General features: G+C 39.0%; 1 protein-coding gene and 1 non-coding gene across 7 annotated transcripts in view; one reads left to right on the plus strand and one right to left on the minus strand.

The window, feature by feature from the left end:
• Nucleotides 1–16,589, minus strand: part of PSD3 (pleckstrin and Sec7 domain containing 3) — a 554,389-nt gene that overhangs the window by 443,534 nt on the left and 94,266 nt on the right. The window lies entirely within an intron of this gene.
• On the plus strand, nt 1,775–1,928 carry LOC123575377 (small nucleolar RNA SNORA62/SNORA6 family). The gene has a single exon (XR_006700669.2). It is a non-coding gene; the product is annotated as a small nucleolar RNA SNORA62/SNORA6 family (small nucleolar RNA).

Raw genomic sequence — 16,589 nt, forward strand, 5'->3', positions numbered from 1 at the left:
ACATATTACTCATGCAGTAAGATTTTAACTGTCGCAATTTATTTCCAACCATAGAAGCTACAAAGGAAGAGGTTAAACTGAGAGGCTTCCAATGATGTAACCAGAGATGGACTTTTGAGCAAAAACAAGTAAACAATACATGATTTACTGAGAACTCGTACGTTCAATATCATGATGCTAGCAAGGAAAACAGCAATTGATCATCGGTGCCTAAGACTGCCATTCTCCATTGGGCCAGGCTCCCACCTGACTTCAGGGAGAGATTTCAAAGCCAGAATCTGGCCCCAGGTAAATGCAACAGGAGCCAAAGCAGGTAACTCGGGTCAGAGCTGAAGTTTGCTGAAGTCCAGAGGGCACTGCCTGCAAGGCTAAAAGCAACACTGCACATCCACACGCTGGGTTTCAACACTTTTTCTGACAGCAGCAAATCCATAACGGACTCTGAGTGAACTGGGAAAGAATAACTAAAACATTCAAAATACTTTCAGAAAATCAGTTTGCATTATGACTTCTCTTACAATGTCCAGCTCTGAGTAAGCAACAAAGGTCATAGGATTTTGTTCAGATTTGCAAATAGAAAGAGAAATGTGAGGTTATGCTCAGGAAATCCTTGTGCTAAGATTCAAAAAATCTGAAAATGAACAAAGTTTAAAATATGCACATTTCAATTTGCCCCTTCTCTCCTTAACATCTCTCCATAACCTGAGACAGCTACGTGTATGGTTGGACTGGATTAGAGGCAACAAGAACAGACACAGTAACCTCACAATGGGGTTTACAGCACAGGAATGAGGAGGAGCCAGTGGCAGGTATAGAATGTTCCCACACCCCAACCACTGCCAGGCTCCGCAGCTCACTTATGCACCAGACGCTGCCTCAGAGCACTGCTTTATTGGTACCACTTCTGAGAAGCAGCAAAGCAGACATACTTCTTTCTTTATCATCTTCTTTCTCAATCCCTCTCAATGACAATGACTCATTCTCTCTTTCAACCTCTCTCCCTTCCTCCACCTACCCTCTACCCTCATGGCTATCCCCTTATCACTACACTAAAGCCAGCAAGAGGCCACAACCACAGAAGAGCTTCCAGGCAGCAGCGAAGAAGCTCAGTCTCAAAGAAAGCCAGACAGGAGTCCAAATGCCTACATTCCTTCCAGAGTTCGCTATACGACCTCAGTAAAATCCCTTCACCACTGGGGGCTTATTTTCTTATGTGGGGGACAAATGGGTAAGGAGAGACTTCTGAGGTCTTTTGCCTGCTTTAAAATCCTGTGATTTCACAATAACTGAATACAGTCACTAAACGTGAAACCACCAGGACACTGGGGGGCGGCCAGCACATAGCCATCTTTGTTGTATTTTTCACTGTGTGCTTCCAAAATATCTACTGCAAAGAAGTATATCCAACTAGACCCTGGGCCCATGTTTTAAAGTTTATACACTGTAATTAAAAGCAGAATGACTTGCTTTTACTTTGGATTATGTAATTTCTTTCTATTCATAATAAGCAGCTCTTACATGACGCCAAGTGAGTTTTCTCTTAGGCAGCACATTCTTACTCAACCAGAGAACTGTTGGCATTTGGATTAATAGAATCAATAGCATCTTTCATTCCAAAAACAGAAACTGCTGTTTTGATATGGTCTGCCCAGCAGTTCTTCCAAGGAAAATATTTTTATTATTTTACTACTAATATCTCATTACAGCTTCTATATGAGTGAAGCATTTATTTTTATGCTAAATAAATCATGCTCTTTAAAATTAAAAAAGAATATATTCTTCTTGTTAGAGCTTGGAGTTGAAGCCACTGACTGGCCAATGAACTCACAAGTGTAGACAGGGTGCTACGCAAGGGACAAATTATTCACTAACACCACAAGAGTCTCTGACCCAATGAATGGAGTTTAATAGAAATTCTTGCTACAACTAAAAGAAAGATGTGGAAACAAACCTCCAAATCGCTGAAACGTAGAACAGTATCCCTCTACAGAAATCAGCTTTCATCTTGACAGAATTAAGTAAGAATCACTCACTATACACTGATCTATGTTGTAGTAGATATGAGGAAAACTCAAAGGTATAACAGGTTCTCTGTCCTGCAAAGAGTTTACAATCTCATATGGAAATCAAATGTACACACATGATAAATGCTACTTAAAGGGCTACCGCCTGCCAAACACTATGGAAGAAGGCACGAGGGATGTGAGTGACACTGCACCTCTGCCAAAAAGTTCCTCACAAGCTGCTGGGAAAGCCAGACCTGAGTAACCCAGACACTGCTAACCTCCCAGGACCACCTCCGTTGCACTCATAGTGGGAAACCCGGTGGCTTTCCTGAGAATGTGGTGGCTTCCAGGGTAGACAGACAGGGAAGGAGATGGAGGTAGCTTATCTTATGGCCACCTCTTGTCATTTCTCATTTCCTGGAGGTATTCCCTCTCTGTCAGGTGAAAGGAGCACCTAGTTGGATTACTTGGTTGGATGGCTGGTTGGGTTAGTTGATTGGTTGGTTGGGTTTTATCAGTCTGACAATCTTTATCTTTTAATTGGTACATTTTAGAACATACACATCTAATATAATTACAAATACATTAGGGTTTACATCTACCATCTTATTTGTGCTATTCACCTCCTCTATTTTGTCTTTCTCTCCTTTCTTGCCTCCTTTTGATTGAGTCTTGTTTTTATTTTTCCCTCTCTCCCTCCACACACACACAAGTTTAGATGCTATACACTCTGCTTTAAGGCTTTTATTATCCTAGAAATTTACAATAAATATATCCAACTGATCAAAGTGCAAAGTTAATCCGTTATTTAACCCTACTGCCTGATCTTAGAACACTTTAATACTATTTACACCCTTCACCATCCCCACTCCTAATTCAGAACACTGAGTGCTTCAGCCACAGTAAACCTCTTTCAGTTCTCTGAACTCTTTTCACATCCTCTGATCACTGGTCTTTGCACTTAGCTACTCCCTCTAACTGGAATACCACCCTCTTCTCCTCACACCCCCTTCCCAACCTGGCTAAATCTTTTACACCTCTCAGGTCCTAGTTTCAGAGAGTTCTTTGCACCCTGGCTCCCCTGTCCCTGCCCCCTCCCCAGTGAGTTTCCCTTTGTCATGCCTGTCTTCCCTCCTAGACATTAAGCTACAACAGTCAGTGAGTGTTGGGCACAGAGGCTGTAACACATCAGGGTCCACCTGGATACTGCTAGCCCTCAGCACCACATAATGGATACTCAATAAATATTTGTTGAATGAAGAGATGAACGAAACATAGTGGTTTCAAGACATATAGAAATCAGGAAAGAAGCAAGGAAAGCCACAGGTCACCCCCCGCCACCCCCCCAAAAAAAAGGTCCACTTTATTGAAGCAGAAAGACTCCTATGGTGATTTAAACAATGCAGGCTCCAGTGCCACACCAAATGAACTTAAGTCTAGATTCTATCACTTACTAGTGGGTGACCTTGGACAAGGTACTTAACGTCCCTGTGTCTTTGGAAAATAGAGATAACCATAAAACAAACTCATCAGGTTATAACAACCTGAGGAATAAGTAAGCTAGCACTTGGAAAGTATTCAGAATACTTCCTGTTAAGATTCTGTATATACAGGCATACTCTGGAGACTGTGTGGGTTCAATTCCAGAGCACAACAATAAAGCGAATATCACAATAAAGCAAACATCACAACAAAGTGAATCACTCCAGTGATTCACAGTGAATATAAAAGTTGTTGACACTATACTGCAGTCTATTAACCGTGGAAGAGCATTATATCTAAAAAGAAAACAATGTCAATGTACACATCTTGATTTAAAAAATACTTTGTTGCTAAAAAAAAATACTGACAATCATCTGAGGCTTCAGTAAGTTGTAATCTCTGTGCTGATGAAGGGACTTGCCTCAATACCGATGGCTGCTGACTGTTCAGGGTAGTAGCTGCTGAAGCCTGGGGTGGCTGTGGCAATTTAAAAAATAAGACACAAATGAAGTTTGTCACATCAACGGTCTCTTAAGACAAAAGATTTCTCTGTAGCATACAATGTTGTTTGACAGCATTTTACCCACAGTAGAGCTTCTTTCACATCTGAAGTCAGTCTTCTCAAACCCTACCACTACTTTATCAACTAAGTTTACGGAATATTCTAAATCCTTTGTTGTCATCTGAACAATGTTCACAGCATCTTCACCAGGAGTAAATCCCATCTCAAGAAACCACTTTCTTTGTTCATTCATAAGAAGCTATTCCTCATCCACTAATGTTTCATCATGAAATTGTAGTAATTCAGTCGTATCATCAGGCTCCATTTCTAATTCTAGTTCTCTTGCTATTTCTATCAAATCTGTAGCTGTTTTCTCCACTGCAGTCTTGAACTCACCCCTAAAGTCATCCATGAGGGTTGGAATCAACTTCTTCCAAACTCCTATTCGTGTTAGTATTTTGACATCCTCCCATGAATTACAAATATTCTTAATGGCATCTAGAATGGTGAATTCTTTTCAGAAGGCTTTCAATTGACTTCGCCCACATCCATTGGAGAAATTACTATCTATAGCAGCTACAGACTTATGAAATATATTTCTTAAATAATAAGACTTAAAAGTCAAAATGACTCCTTGATCCACTGGCTGCAGAATGGATGCTGTGTTAACAGGCATGAAAACAACATCCATCTCCTTGTAGATTTCCATCAGCTCTCTTGGGTGACTAGGTGCATTGCTGAAAAGCAGGGATATTTTGAAATATTCTTCTAAGCAGTAGGCCTCAAGTTGGCTTAAAATATTCAGTAAACCATGCTGCTAATAGACGTACTGTCATCCAGGCTTGGTAGTTACATTTATAGAGCACAAGTAGAGTAGATCTAGCATAATTCTGAAGGGCCCTAGGATTTCTAGAATGGTAAATGAGCAATGGCTTCAACTTCAAGTCACCAGCTGCATTAGCCCCTAACAAGAGTCAACCTGTCTGTTGAAGCTTTGAAGCCAGGCATTGACTTCTCTGTAGCTATGTAAGTTCTAGACGGCATCTTCTCCCAATAGAAGGCTGTTCTGTCTACATTGAAACTCTCATTCATCAATGGTCTTAGCTAGATCTTCTGAATAACTTGATGCAGCTTCTACATCAGCAAATGCTGCTTCACCTTTATGTTATAAAGATGGCCTCCTTCCTTAAACCTTGTAAACCTTATGAACCGATGTCTGCTAGCTTCCAACTTTCCTTCTGCAGCTTTCTTACCTGTACCTCTCTCGGCCTTCACAGAATTGGAGGCTTGCTCTGGATTAGGTTTTGTTTAAAGTGAATGTTGTACCGATTTGTTCTTCCATTCAGATGGCTCAAGTTTGCTTCATATCAGCAATAAGGCTTCTGCTTTCTTGTCATTCACATATTCACTGAAGTAGCACTTTGAATTTCCTTCAAGAACTTTTCCTTTACATTCACAACTTGGCTAACTGTTGGTGCAAGAGACCTAGCTTTTCGCCTGGCTTCAACATGCCCTTCTCACTAAGCTTAATCATTTCTTTGATTTCAAGTGAAAAACATGCAACTGTTCCTTCCACTTGAACACTTAGAGGCCATTATAGAGTTACGAATTGGATTAATTTCACATTGTTGTGTCTCAGGGAATAGCGGGACAGGGGAAGGACCAGTCATGGAGCAGTCAAAACATACGATGTTTATTAAGTTCTCCATCTTACATGGACACAGTTCTTGAAGTCCCAAACCAATCACAAGAGTAACATCAAAAATCACTGACTGGCCAGGTACAGTGGCTCATGCCTGTAATCCTACCATTTTGGGAGCCTGAGGCAAGAGGACTGCTTGAGTCCAGGAGTTGGAGACCAGCCAGAGCAACATAGCCAGATGCTGTCGCTACCCAGGAGGCTGAGACAGGAGGTTCACGTGAGCCCAGGAGTTCAAGGTTGCAGTGAAATATGATTGTGCTACCATACTCCAGCCTGGGCCACAGAGCAAGACACTATCTCATTATTAAAAAAAAAAAAAATCACTGATCACAGATCATAATAGATATAATAATAATAATGAGAAAATTTAAAATATTGCAAGAATTACAAAAAGGTGACAGAGAGTCATAAAGTGAGCACAGTGGAAAAATGATGCTGAAAGACTTGATCAACACAGAGGTGTCACAAACCTTCAATTAAAATAATAATAATTATAATATCTGCAAAGCACAATAAAACAAGCTATGCCTATATGTTTACAATAGAGCTGACTCTCTAGTTGTTAAAACACATGACTGAACTACACAACTCTCAACAGATCCTTACTTAAAGCCCAGGTATTCATGCATTAAAATGATCCTCACATAATGTCTTTACATTATGGTACAAATTTATAGCCCATGAAGACATCACTGCATTAAAATATTTGAAAACAATCAACCAGAATTATTTTAAAAACTTAAACAGGATTAAGTGCATGCATTAAAAATATCAAAAAAATGGGGTAGTAACACATTTTTTTAAAGAATGCTCTCAAAACATGTTATCAAAGAAACCATTTGAGCATTGGAAAAAACAAACTTTCAGTTTTTAAAACGAGGCCATAATATAATTTTGTGAATTTTGTAGTCTTACCAAATTGTATTTTAATTCCTTAATTGTGGCTATAAAAAGTGTTGAGGTTTTTTAATTTTTCACGTTATTTGAAAATATTATCCAAATAATAAAATTAAATATTCATTATTATCTCATAAGATAGACAAAAAAGATCACACTCCTATCAACCTGACCGTGGGGTAGTACTGCCAAGCCCCAGTGCACAAGGCAAAGACCTTGGAGGCCGTGAAGGCAGCCAACACTTCCAAGTTTGCCCTCATAGATCCACCAACTTAACCAGCTCAATGTCACCAGGAAACAGTCCTAACCCCGACCCATCACCCTTCGCTTTTTTTTTTCTTCTTCTTCTTCTTCTTGCTTTTTTTGAGACAGAGTCTCACTCTGTTGCCCAGGCTGGAGTATGGTAGTGCCATCTTGGCTCACTGCAACCTCTGCCCTCCAGGTTCAAGTGATTCTCATGTCTCAGTCTCCAGAGTAGCTGGGATGGCAGGTGCCCCCCACCACGCCTGGCTAATGTTTATATTTTTAGTAGAGATGGGGTTTCACCATGTTGGCCGGGCTGGTCTCAAACTCCTGACCTCAAATGATCTGCCTGCCTTGGCCTCCCAAAGTGCTGGGATTACAGGTGAGAGTCACCACGCCCGGTCATCCTTCGCTTATTTTTTTATTTTATTATTATACTTTAAGTTCTAGGGTACATGTGCACAATGTGCAGGTTTGCTACATAGGTATACCTGTGCCACGTTGGTGTGCTGCACCCATTAACTCATCATTTGCATTAGGTATATCTCCTAATGTTATTCCTCCCCCCTCCCCTCACCCCACAACAGGCCCCGGTGTGTGATGTTCCCCTTCCTGTGTCCAAGTGTTCTCATTGTTCAATTTCCACCTATGAGTGAGAACATCGCTTTTATAGAACAGAGGGCTGCCCTATCTTTACCTGGCTCTGAAACTGAAACACTATAACCCCTATAGAATTGTGAGTCTTTGGAGTCTCATTAAAATGAACAAACATAAGCACAGAGGTCTGCATATAGAATATCTGGGGCTCTAAATTCCCTAATACTTAAGAATACAATCACTGTCCTATGGTGTTTCTTGCTTATTTATCCTAATAGGAAGGCATCAGGAATTCCCTAGTTAATAGATGATATAAAACATATTTTGAAAGAAAGCTGAGAACTATGATTTGGGGTCTTTGCTTAAGTCTGAGATACTTGGGGACTTAATCATGAAACATTAGTTTACTTGTCTTGTCAAGAGGAATTGCCTAAACTTGAATAGAAATATGAGCTTTTTCAGTTAAACATACTCCTAAAAATAGCATTTTCTTCTGGGACTTGACTACTAAAAGCAGACATTTAAATGAAGTCAATGGTAGTTATCAGAAAAAAATCATTTTTTAAGTTGTAATGAGATCTTTTCTTTCTAAATATTAAAATATTAGAATGATGTATTTCATTTTCCTAGAAGCCAATTAAATATTTCCTATTTAATTTGGACATTGATGGATACTTTTTTTAATGGACACTTTCTAACTCCAAAGTAATAATATTATATTGTAATTACATTTTATTATCAAAGTTTGCTGTCAATATTCCACCTCACTTTGTTACTCAAAGTTCTATTTAAAGACCAAGATTACAGTTGTATCTAAAATTTCAAGGTCACAAAATGTAGGGTAGCACAGCAATAGAACCTTAAAATACACATTGGATAACAATGTAATAAAACCTCATTAATTTAGATTAATTATGCAGGTTCAAAATGAATTTAGGACTTTTATCTTAAAAAGAAAATAATTTTGATGCTTTCACATACAGAGAATAACTGAAATTGGGTTAACAGTAGAGGTCCCTGGAGAAACTGCATTAATGAATAGATATAAATGACTGTAATTAGAATTTCAGTTATCAAGTTTTCAAAGGCACATGGATTGTTTTCACCCCTTGGTGTTAAGTTTTTTACTTGTTTTTGCTTGTGCTTTTATTTTGTCTTTACTATCAAATACTGGGTACCTCATATGAGTTGCACTGTTTCCGATTTAATTCCCAGAACACACTTGCAAGGTTGGTATTATTACCCCATTTTGTATCAGAAAAATACACTCAAGGATCAGAGAATTCAATAAGGTCGCTCTGGCTTTTTCTGCTTCACTACACATTCTCATGAAGTCCATAAGCTCTTTCTGGAAATAAAATGGTAAAAAAAAAAATTAAAAAAAAAAAGGAAGTTCAATGTTTGAAAAAAAAATCTCACAAGCCTTTTTTTAATGATGCTGTACTTCTTTATCCGGTTAGCACATATATTACTATGGCTGTTTTTGAAGAGTTAGACACTTCACTTATCGCTAAATGACCTTAAAGGATTCTTTAAACGCAAGGGGCTAATATAGCCATTTGCAAACTTGGGTACAAAAGAGAGTCCTCCATTAAGGGAAGACCAAGATGAGGTAGAACAAAGGCAGCAGTGGGCAGATGAGGAACTTGCTCCCATGGCTAATCCATGAGGACTTGAGGAAAATCAACTCACTTTTCCAGACTTCACACACTGTGGGCCTACTTTAACCTATTTATGCCTAGTGTTCCATTATTGGAACGCTAAGCTTGTGGAAGTTATGTATATCCTACTGCTCAAGGTCATCGTCAAGGTCTGATTTTTTTTACAAAATAATTTGCAACCTCCAGCACAAATAGGTTAATGGTATTGTCACAGAGAGGCGAACAACATACTATGCATAATAGTGCTTTGCAAACTATACCTGATAATTTGGCAAAACATTTTCACTCCACACTTTTATTTTTAAAAGATATACAACACTCTTGGTATTATTTATTATGTTTTAGAAGAAAATTGTTTGAGGTTTAGCTTAAACTTTAAAACTACCAGGAAATAAATGAGATTTATTTACAGAAATTTTTTTTCTTTTTCTTTTTTTTTTCTTGAGACGGAGTCTCGCACTTTTGCCCAGGCTGGAGTACAGTGGCGCAATCTCAGCTCACTGCAAACTCCGTCTCCCGGGTTCACACCATTCTCCTGCCTCAGCCTCCTGAGTAGCTGGGACTACAGGCACCCGCCACCACGCCCAGCTAATTTTTTGTGTTTTTAATAGAGACGGGGTGTCATCGTGTTAGCCAGGATGGTCTCGATCTCCTGACCTTGTGATCCACCCACCTCAGCCTCCCAAAAATCTCTGCCTGTAATCCCAGCACTTTGAAAGGGCAAAGCAGAGGATCACTGGAAGCCAGGAGTTCAAGACCACCCTGGGCAACACAGTGAAACCCCATCTCTACAGATAATTTTTAAAAACTAGGCAGGTGTGGTGGCATGTGCCTATAGTCCTAGCTACGTGGGTGGCTGAGGTGAGAGAATCACCTGAGCCAAAGAGGTTGAGGCAGCAGTGAGCCATGATTGTGCCACTGCACTCCAGCCTGGGCAACAGAGCAAGACCCTGTTTAAAAAAAAAGAAAAACAAAGAAAAAATAATAAATCCGTTTTGCAAAATGAGCCGCAATTACATAAGCTAAATCTGAGTGTACACACAAAATACAAAACAAGGGCCTAGCCTTTAATTTGCTCATTCTTTCAACAAATATTTACATAGCACCTACCATAAGCCAAGCACCATGCTAGCAACTGGGGCAATAACACTGAACAAAACAAAGCCCTTTACAGCTAGATAGCTTTGAATCCCTCGTATTTAACAGTGCTTGGAACACAGTAAGCACCAATGAATGTTAATATATATATATATGTGTGTATATATATATACATGAAAAAGTTAGGTGTATAAAGGCGACCAGAAAGCGGCCTGTCACTAGAAAAGCTGCTTGGATTGAATTCTGACTAAATAAAACATGTAAGTCCTTTGCAAAGATTTGACTAAAAGTGCCCTGATAAATCCGCTCCTCTAGAATCATGTAGTAAAGTGAATGAAAGCAAAAGCATGAAAGCCCTGTATCCAAACTGCAAATAAGACACTTTTGCCTCTCTGTTATCTTGGAAATGAAACTGTAACAGATGAAAATGAGGCAAACAAATCTCTAATTTAAAAAGTAAATAAACCCGCAAGTGGAAAACCTGCTTTTCATCAATCAAATAAATCAGGGAAGGCCGCATTTCTAGGCCATTGCCCTTGGGTCTACCACAGCACTTATGAAATGGCTCTCCTAATTAGTCTAATCATCACTTCTGTTCTACACGGTTGTAGCTGCCTAATTACCCAACTCAGCAATGCTCCCCCAACCCCCATGCCAAGCTCCTCCAGAGCTCTATTTCCAATCACTCTACTTAAGCCATTATTCACAAGAACATTAATGACACTATCACATGTTTAAAAAGTGTTGAAGGTGTGGAAGACAGTCCCTAAACTTTGAAGACTTTTTTACCTTAGAAACTTCTAAGGAACAGAAATATGCAAATAAGAGCAGGGAAAGTAACCTTGGTTTCTGAAATTCTCTTAATCACTGTTTCACAAGTCTACAGCAATGGGAAAATGACATAGAATAAAAAGTTTGTGTTTGCCCAGGAATGTGAGCACTTGTTGGAATGGAGCTTGCCATTTGCCATGGAGGCTTCAGAGCTGACTGCGAGCCAGGGCCGAGCCCACCATGTGACTGTCTGTGTTCTAATAAACAGCAGTCTGCATGGTCAGGACTCCAGGTAAAGATAACTTGGGTTCTGTAAGCATTCTTTTTCAGACAGCCTGTATTCAATTCCTCAGGTTTTAAAATTCTCTTAGGAAGAAATAAAGAGCGTGCCAGAGATGACAAAGGCTATGGATGTAAAAACACAAGGTAGCGGGGCTGAGTCTCAGTAATCAGTGAGCACCTCCTGGGCACTGGAGCTAGATACTGCACAATGTTCTAGAAGCCATTTTTTGCTCTAGAACAATTTTTGAAGCGGTTTCATTGGCCCTATTACCTCAGGTGGGTGTTGCTGAGTGACTGGACAGATTTCTTCTGCTTTCACTCTCTTTTCACGGGTCTTTCGGAATCAGTTTTGGAAAGGAGAAAAAAAAAAAAAGAGACCAGAAGGAACTGAGAAGCTCAAAGCATCAAAGGTGAAGAAATTTGGTATTTTGTTTTATTTTTAACATGTAGAAGAGCAAAGAAAAAAGAAACACAGATTGTAGTCAGGAAACAAAAATTACCCAAAATAACAAGTATAGGTTAGATGATTTAATGAGAATACTAGGAATTAGAGAATGTCCCAACTCTATCAATAAATTATCTTGGGCAAATCTCCTTAGCTGTGAGGTCTGATTACATTTTCTATGCTCATAGTAACTTCTTCTTACATAACTTGCATCATCTTAAAGAAATCTAAAAACCAACAACAATAAATATCCTAACAAATGCCACTTGTTTTTATTCCTTTAAGCCGTCTCTCAAGAGCCACCCTGCAAGTGGGGTTTGGATCAACTACCCACCCAATATATATACAACTCAGTGGCTGTTCTAATGCCTCAGCACTGTGCTAGAATCAATGGTGAAGAAAGATGAAATGGTGCCTTATCTTTGATCTAAGAAGCTTACCGTCGAGGTGGAAGGATGTGAGTAACACAAAGCGATATCCAACAAGAGTGCTACATCTCAATAAATGGCAACTCCATGAATCCCCATTAATCGAGGCAGAAATCTACGTCATTCTTCCTTTCCTTACACCCCATCAATCATCAGGTTCTGTTGATCTACACAAAATGTGGCTCATTTATCTTTCCACTTGTCTGTATCACAGCTGCCACCATCCCTGTCCGAGAAACCTTCATCTCTCACCTACAAAAGCTCCCTGATTAATCCCTCTGCTTCCTTTCTTGCCCTCTTCAATCCATTCTCCACAGGGCATCCAGAGTGATCTTTTTAAAATGCTAAACTGCTTAAACCTCTTCAATGACCTTCCATTTTCACAGGATAAAAATCCAGGCACCCTCCTTTAGCCATAAGGCCCTGCATGATCTGGCCCCATCTTGTCTTTGCAATCCCGTTCCTTCATTCCTATAGCTCCACCCACTCTTCCTCACTTGGCTCCACAGCCTGGCCTTCTTTCAGTTCTTCATATGCGACGCTCTTTTCTGCCCATGGCCTTTGTGCTCGATATTCCTCTGTACGGCATATGCTTCCTCCGGCCAGCACCATTTCCTCTGCCAGGGACATCTGCTGTTCCTGCCTGGCCAGCACTCCTTCTTCTGGTAACAGAAAACCTCTTTTCTTCCTGAAGCCACCTTTCCCTCATTCCCACTCCACGTGGTCTGGCTTAAACTGGCAACTTCTCCTCGTCCCCACCCAGGCAATCTACAATTACCAGGGTACTTTTGGTACTAAGGAAACAAATTTTAATTAAAAATGTTTAAACAGAACGTTTTAAAGTAATTACACAATCTGAAAAAGGTTGCCTGTGCCTATGAATACCTTCTCCAGAGGCCTGTCCTCCACTCATCTTCCCATGATCTGTAATTTCCCCGATGATCACCTTCACTAACAGATCAACGAAGCTGCAATGTTACACTAACAGTAATGCAGTGATCTCAGTTTTGCCAAAGTGCTTTCAAATAACTGAGGAGTGAGGAAAGCAAAATCCTGCCTCCAAAGACAGTTAAAAGGACGACATGATCCTCTAACTCTCTCCTATGAATCCAAATAAATTTATCAGCTTGGCTAGCTGACATCAGCCCCAGGAAAGTGAAATACAAAACTGGGGTAGAAGAAGCTGCCAGCCATAGCCCGAGGAAAACAGGGCACCAGAAACACGGGTTTTACATGAGCCCAATTCAGTTTTACATAGGGTCTCCCCCTCATCTCGCATGGAGATTGAAATTTGAGCAAGTCAAATTTAAAACTTTTGACCAGACACTGGTCAAGATACAGTATTGAACTAACTCAGACTAAATTTCCAGTAGTAAAAATATGCAAATAAAAAGATATTACAGGAGTGAACTTGGCTACAGAGTCATAAGGTCATGTGTTCACTCTCTCGGAGGACAATAATCTTGGCAAACAGAAAACACAAACACACACACACTCAACACACACACACACTCAACACACACACACACACACACACACGACACACAGACTCCTGACACTCCCTGGGAGGTTTCACAGTGCACCACTTCCCTGAGTGTCCTGTGGCTAGGGTCAACTGTGACCTACAGGCAGGGCCTTCTCTGACTGCTTTAATTGATAGCTGAACCACCAGAATTGGTCCAAAATTGGTAATACCTGTGGAATGAGGGAGGCAGCATTTGTCAAGTTGTGACACCACCAAAACAGCTAGTGACATTTAAAAGGATTAATTCATACACATGCAAAACAAACAGTGTTAATTAAGATAGAGGTGTCATTTTAATACTTGTTTCAATGTCAGGACCTTTAGACAAAGGCATTAAAGACATTTTGTCTGAGCTCTAAACTAAAAATAAATGAAGGCTCTGAATTAGAACCCTCAATCTAGCTTCAAAACAACTTTTACCCATGTTTAACATCCCCTTGACTAAATTATCATAATAATGGCTGTGCTTTTATTGAATATTTACAATGCGCTAGACATGGGTCTGCGCATTTCACAATCATGATTTCCCTTAAATCATTCAACCCTCAAAAACACTCCTGTGTAACAAGTTTTACCCTCATTGTACTAATAAAGAAACTGAGGCTCAGAAAAATTAATACATTTGCCCAAAATCGAAACATCAGTGAAACTGTCCATCAAACCTAGGTCACTCAAATTCCATCATGAATTCAGAATGGTTTTCAAATCAGTATATGGTAGAACATTTTTAACAGGTTTATACTCTGTTTTTATGGAAAAAGTTGCAGGCTTTATTGTAAATTTAGTTATATAACTAATAAGGAGCAGACCTCAAACTGCAGTTAATCCCAATTGTGTGCTGAGATCAAAAGGTATGTCTCATTAAATCAAGGCAAGTGGGACTATAGCTTGCTGAAACTCCCAGGGAATCCTTTTAACTTGTTAGTGATACTTGGAAGAAAAAAAAATGTTCTAATCTTCTGTTCAAAACAATTTGATGGTTTCTCATCTCACAGTAAAAGCTAATGACCCTATAATTGTGCTTGGAAGTGTCTGGCACACACTTGTTGAATGAATGGATAAATTCAGAGAGCCACTATATCCTTTCTTATCCTTTCAATAAAAAGATGCAGTATCCAGGGAAATAAAACACTAACAATAAAAGAAGTTGACAAACTGAAAGCTTTTCTTTAGGAAAATCACTGAATTCCAAGTTCAGATAAGATAACCAAAAAGGACTCAAGTGTGCCTTAATTAGAACAAATGAACTTCAGGCTACTTCATTCTGTTAACTCTAGAGAAGATTCAACAGGACCTTTAAAAATGTACTAGAAATGATGTAGTCTTCTTCATCTACCCATTAGAAACCATAATTTTTTTTTAAGTAGTGGACTTGAAGTCAACACCTGAGTACTTGTCCAACTCTGTCCTTAATTCATTTTCTTTCTCTCTGTTTCCTGATTTGTAAAATGACATTAGACTTCAAGATTTCTAAGGTCTGTCTGAGCTCTGATATTATATTATTGTACTATTAATCACAATCTCCAACTTAATTTACAAAACAACTCAATAATTATTTCTATCATAAAAATAATCTGATTAAAGGACACAATTTATTACAAAATCAGACATGGACAACTTATCCAATGGTCAATTCCTAATTCCTCGTATAATCCAAATCTTCCAAATGCAATCATTTAATCCAGAATATCCAGGGAGTGACCTAGTCTCTGTCCCATTGCATCAAGATAGGAAGTTGGTTTAGTTTCTCAAACAACTGTTGCAAAATTCTTTCTGATTTCGGATTAAAATCCAAAGGAAGAAAATGTTGCAAATCTCTTTTCTGTATTCCTCAGAGAAAGACAGAGTGAGTGTACTCCTTTTGCCAGGGTCGGTTTTCTCTTTAGATCATATTCTTTATTCCAAATACTCACTGATAACGATTACGTCCACTAAGTCTTCTCTCCTTAGGTTAAAGATCACAGTTCTATGACCTCTCCTAACATCATATGATTTTTCTGACCACTCACCTACCTGTTCACTGTTAATGTCCCCCTTTAAATGTGACACCCAGAATCCAACAAAATAATTCTCAGCGTCTCATTGTTTCAGAGTATAGTGGCACTGTTTCTGGCACTTATTTATTGATGAAGATAAAACCAACTTTACAGCATTGCTTTTACAGTTAAATAAGATAATGAATGTAAAGTCTTAACACAAGCTTTGGCAGATAGTAACCTCTCAATAAATGGTTACTGCTGCTGTGATTGCTAGTAACAGTAAATTGTAATACTATCTCATGAGTATTACAGCTTATCTCCCCAATTCAGTTGTAAACTTTAGCTCTCAATAACACTGAAAGTTTGCCTTATACATTATTAGCTGTTTTTCCCCACATCAGGGATAGGCAGAAAAAATGCTGAGGCTCAGTTTAAATTGAAGATCAATCAGAAACCAAGATAAAGTAACTCTGAAATTAAGACTTAAATTAATGACAAACTGGACATGATTTATTTAAGGAGTTAATTTATCCTCAGTTTTCCAGAACAATTTGATTATATCAATGAAACAATTTGATTATATCAATATAATCTGATTATATCAATCACTTTTTTCAACTAAAGAGCGCTATCCCTCAATCATACCATTTAAAAGATGAAGCAAATGTATGTATCACTGACATGTGCTGAGAAGGCACTCTGGCACAGAGTTGAACGAAGTGAGCTCTGGAACCAGACTGACTAGCATTCGGATCCTAGATCTACCACTTACCCACTGTGTGATCTAAGGCAAATTACTTAACTTCTCTGGTCTCAGGCATGACATATATAAAATGTGAGTCATGACAGGACCTACCTACCCTATGGGAGCAGTAAATTATCTTAAATAATGTTGCTAAAAATGTATTAACTGGAAGTCTCAGACATTTTCAATTTTTATAGGTCCTCACCTCTGTTAGCCATTGCTGAAG

Source organism: Macaca fascicularis, chromosome 8, assembly GCF_037993035.2.
Source record: "Macaca fascicularis isolate 582-1 chromosome 8, T2T-MFA8v1.1".
In the NCBI taxonomy this organism is placed as follows: Eukaryota; Metazoa; Chordata; class Mammalia; order Primates; family Cercopithecidae; genus Macaca; species Macaca fascicularis.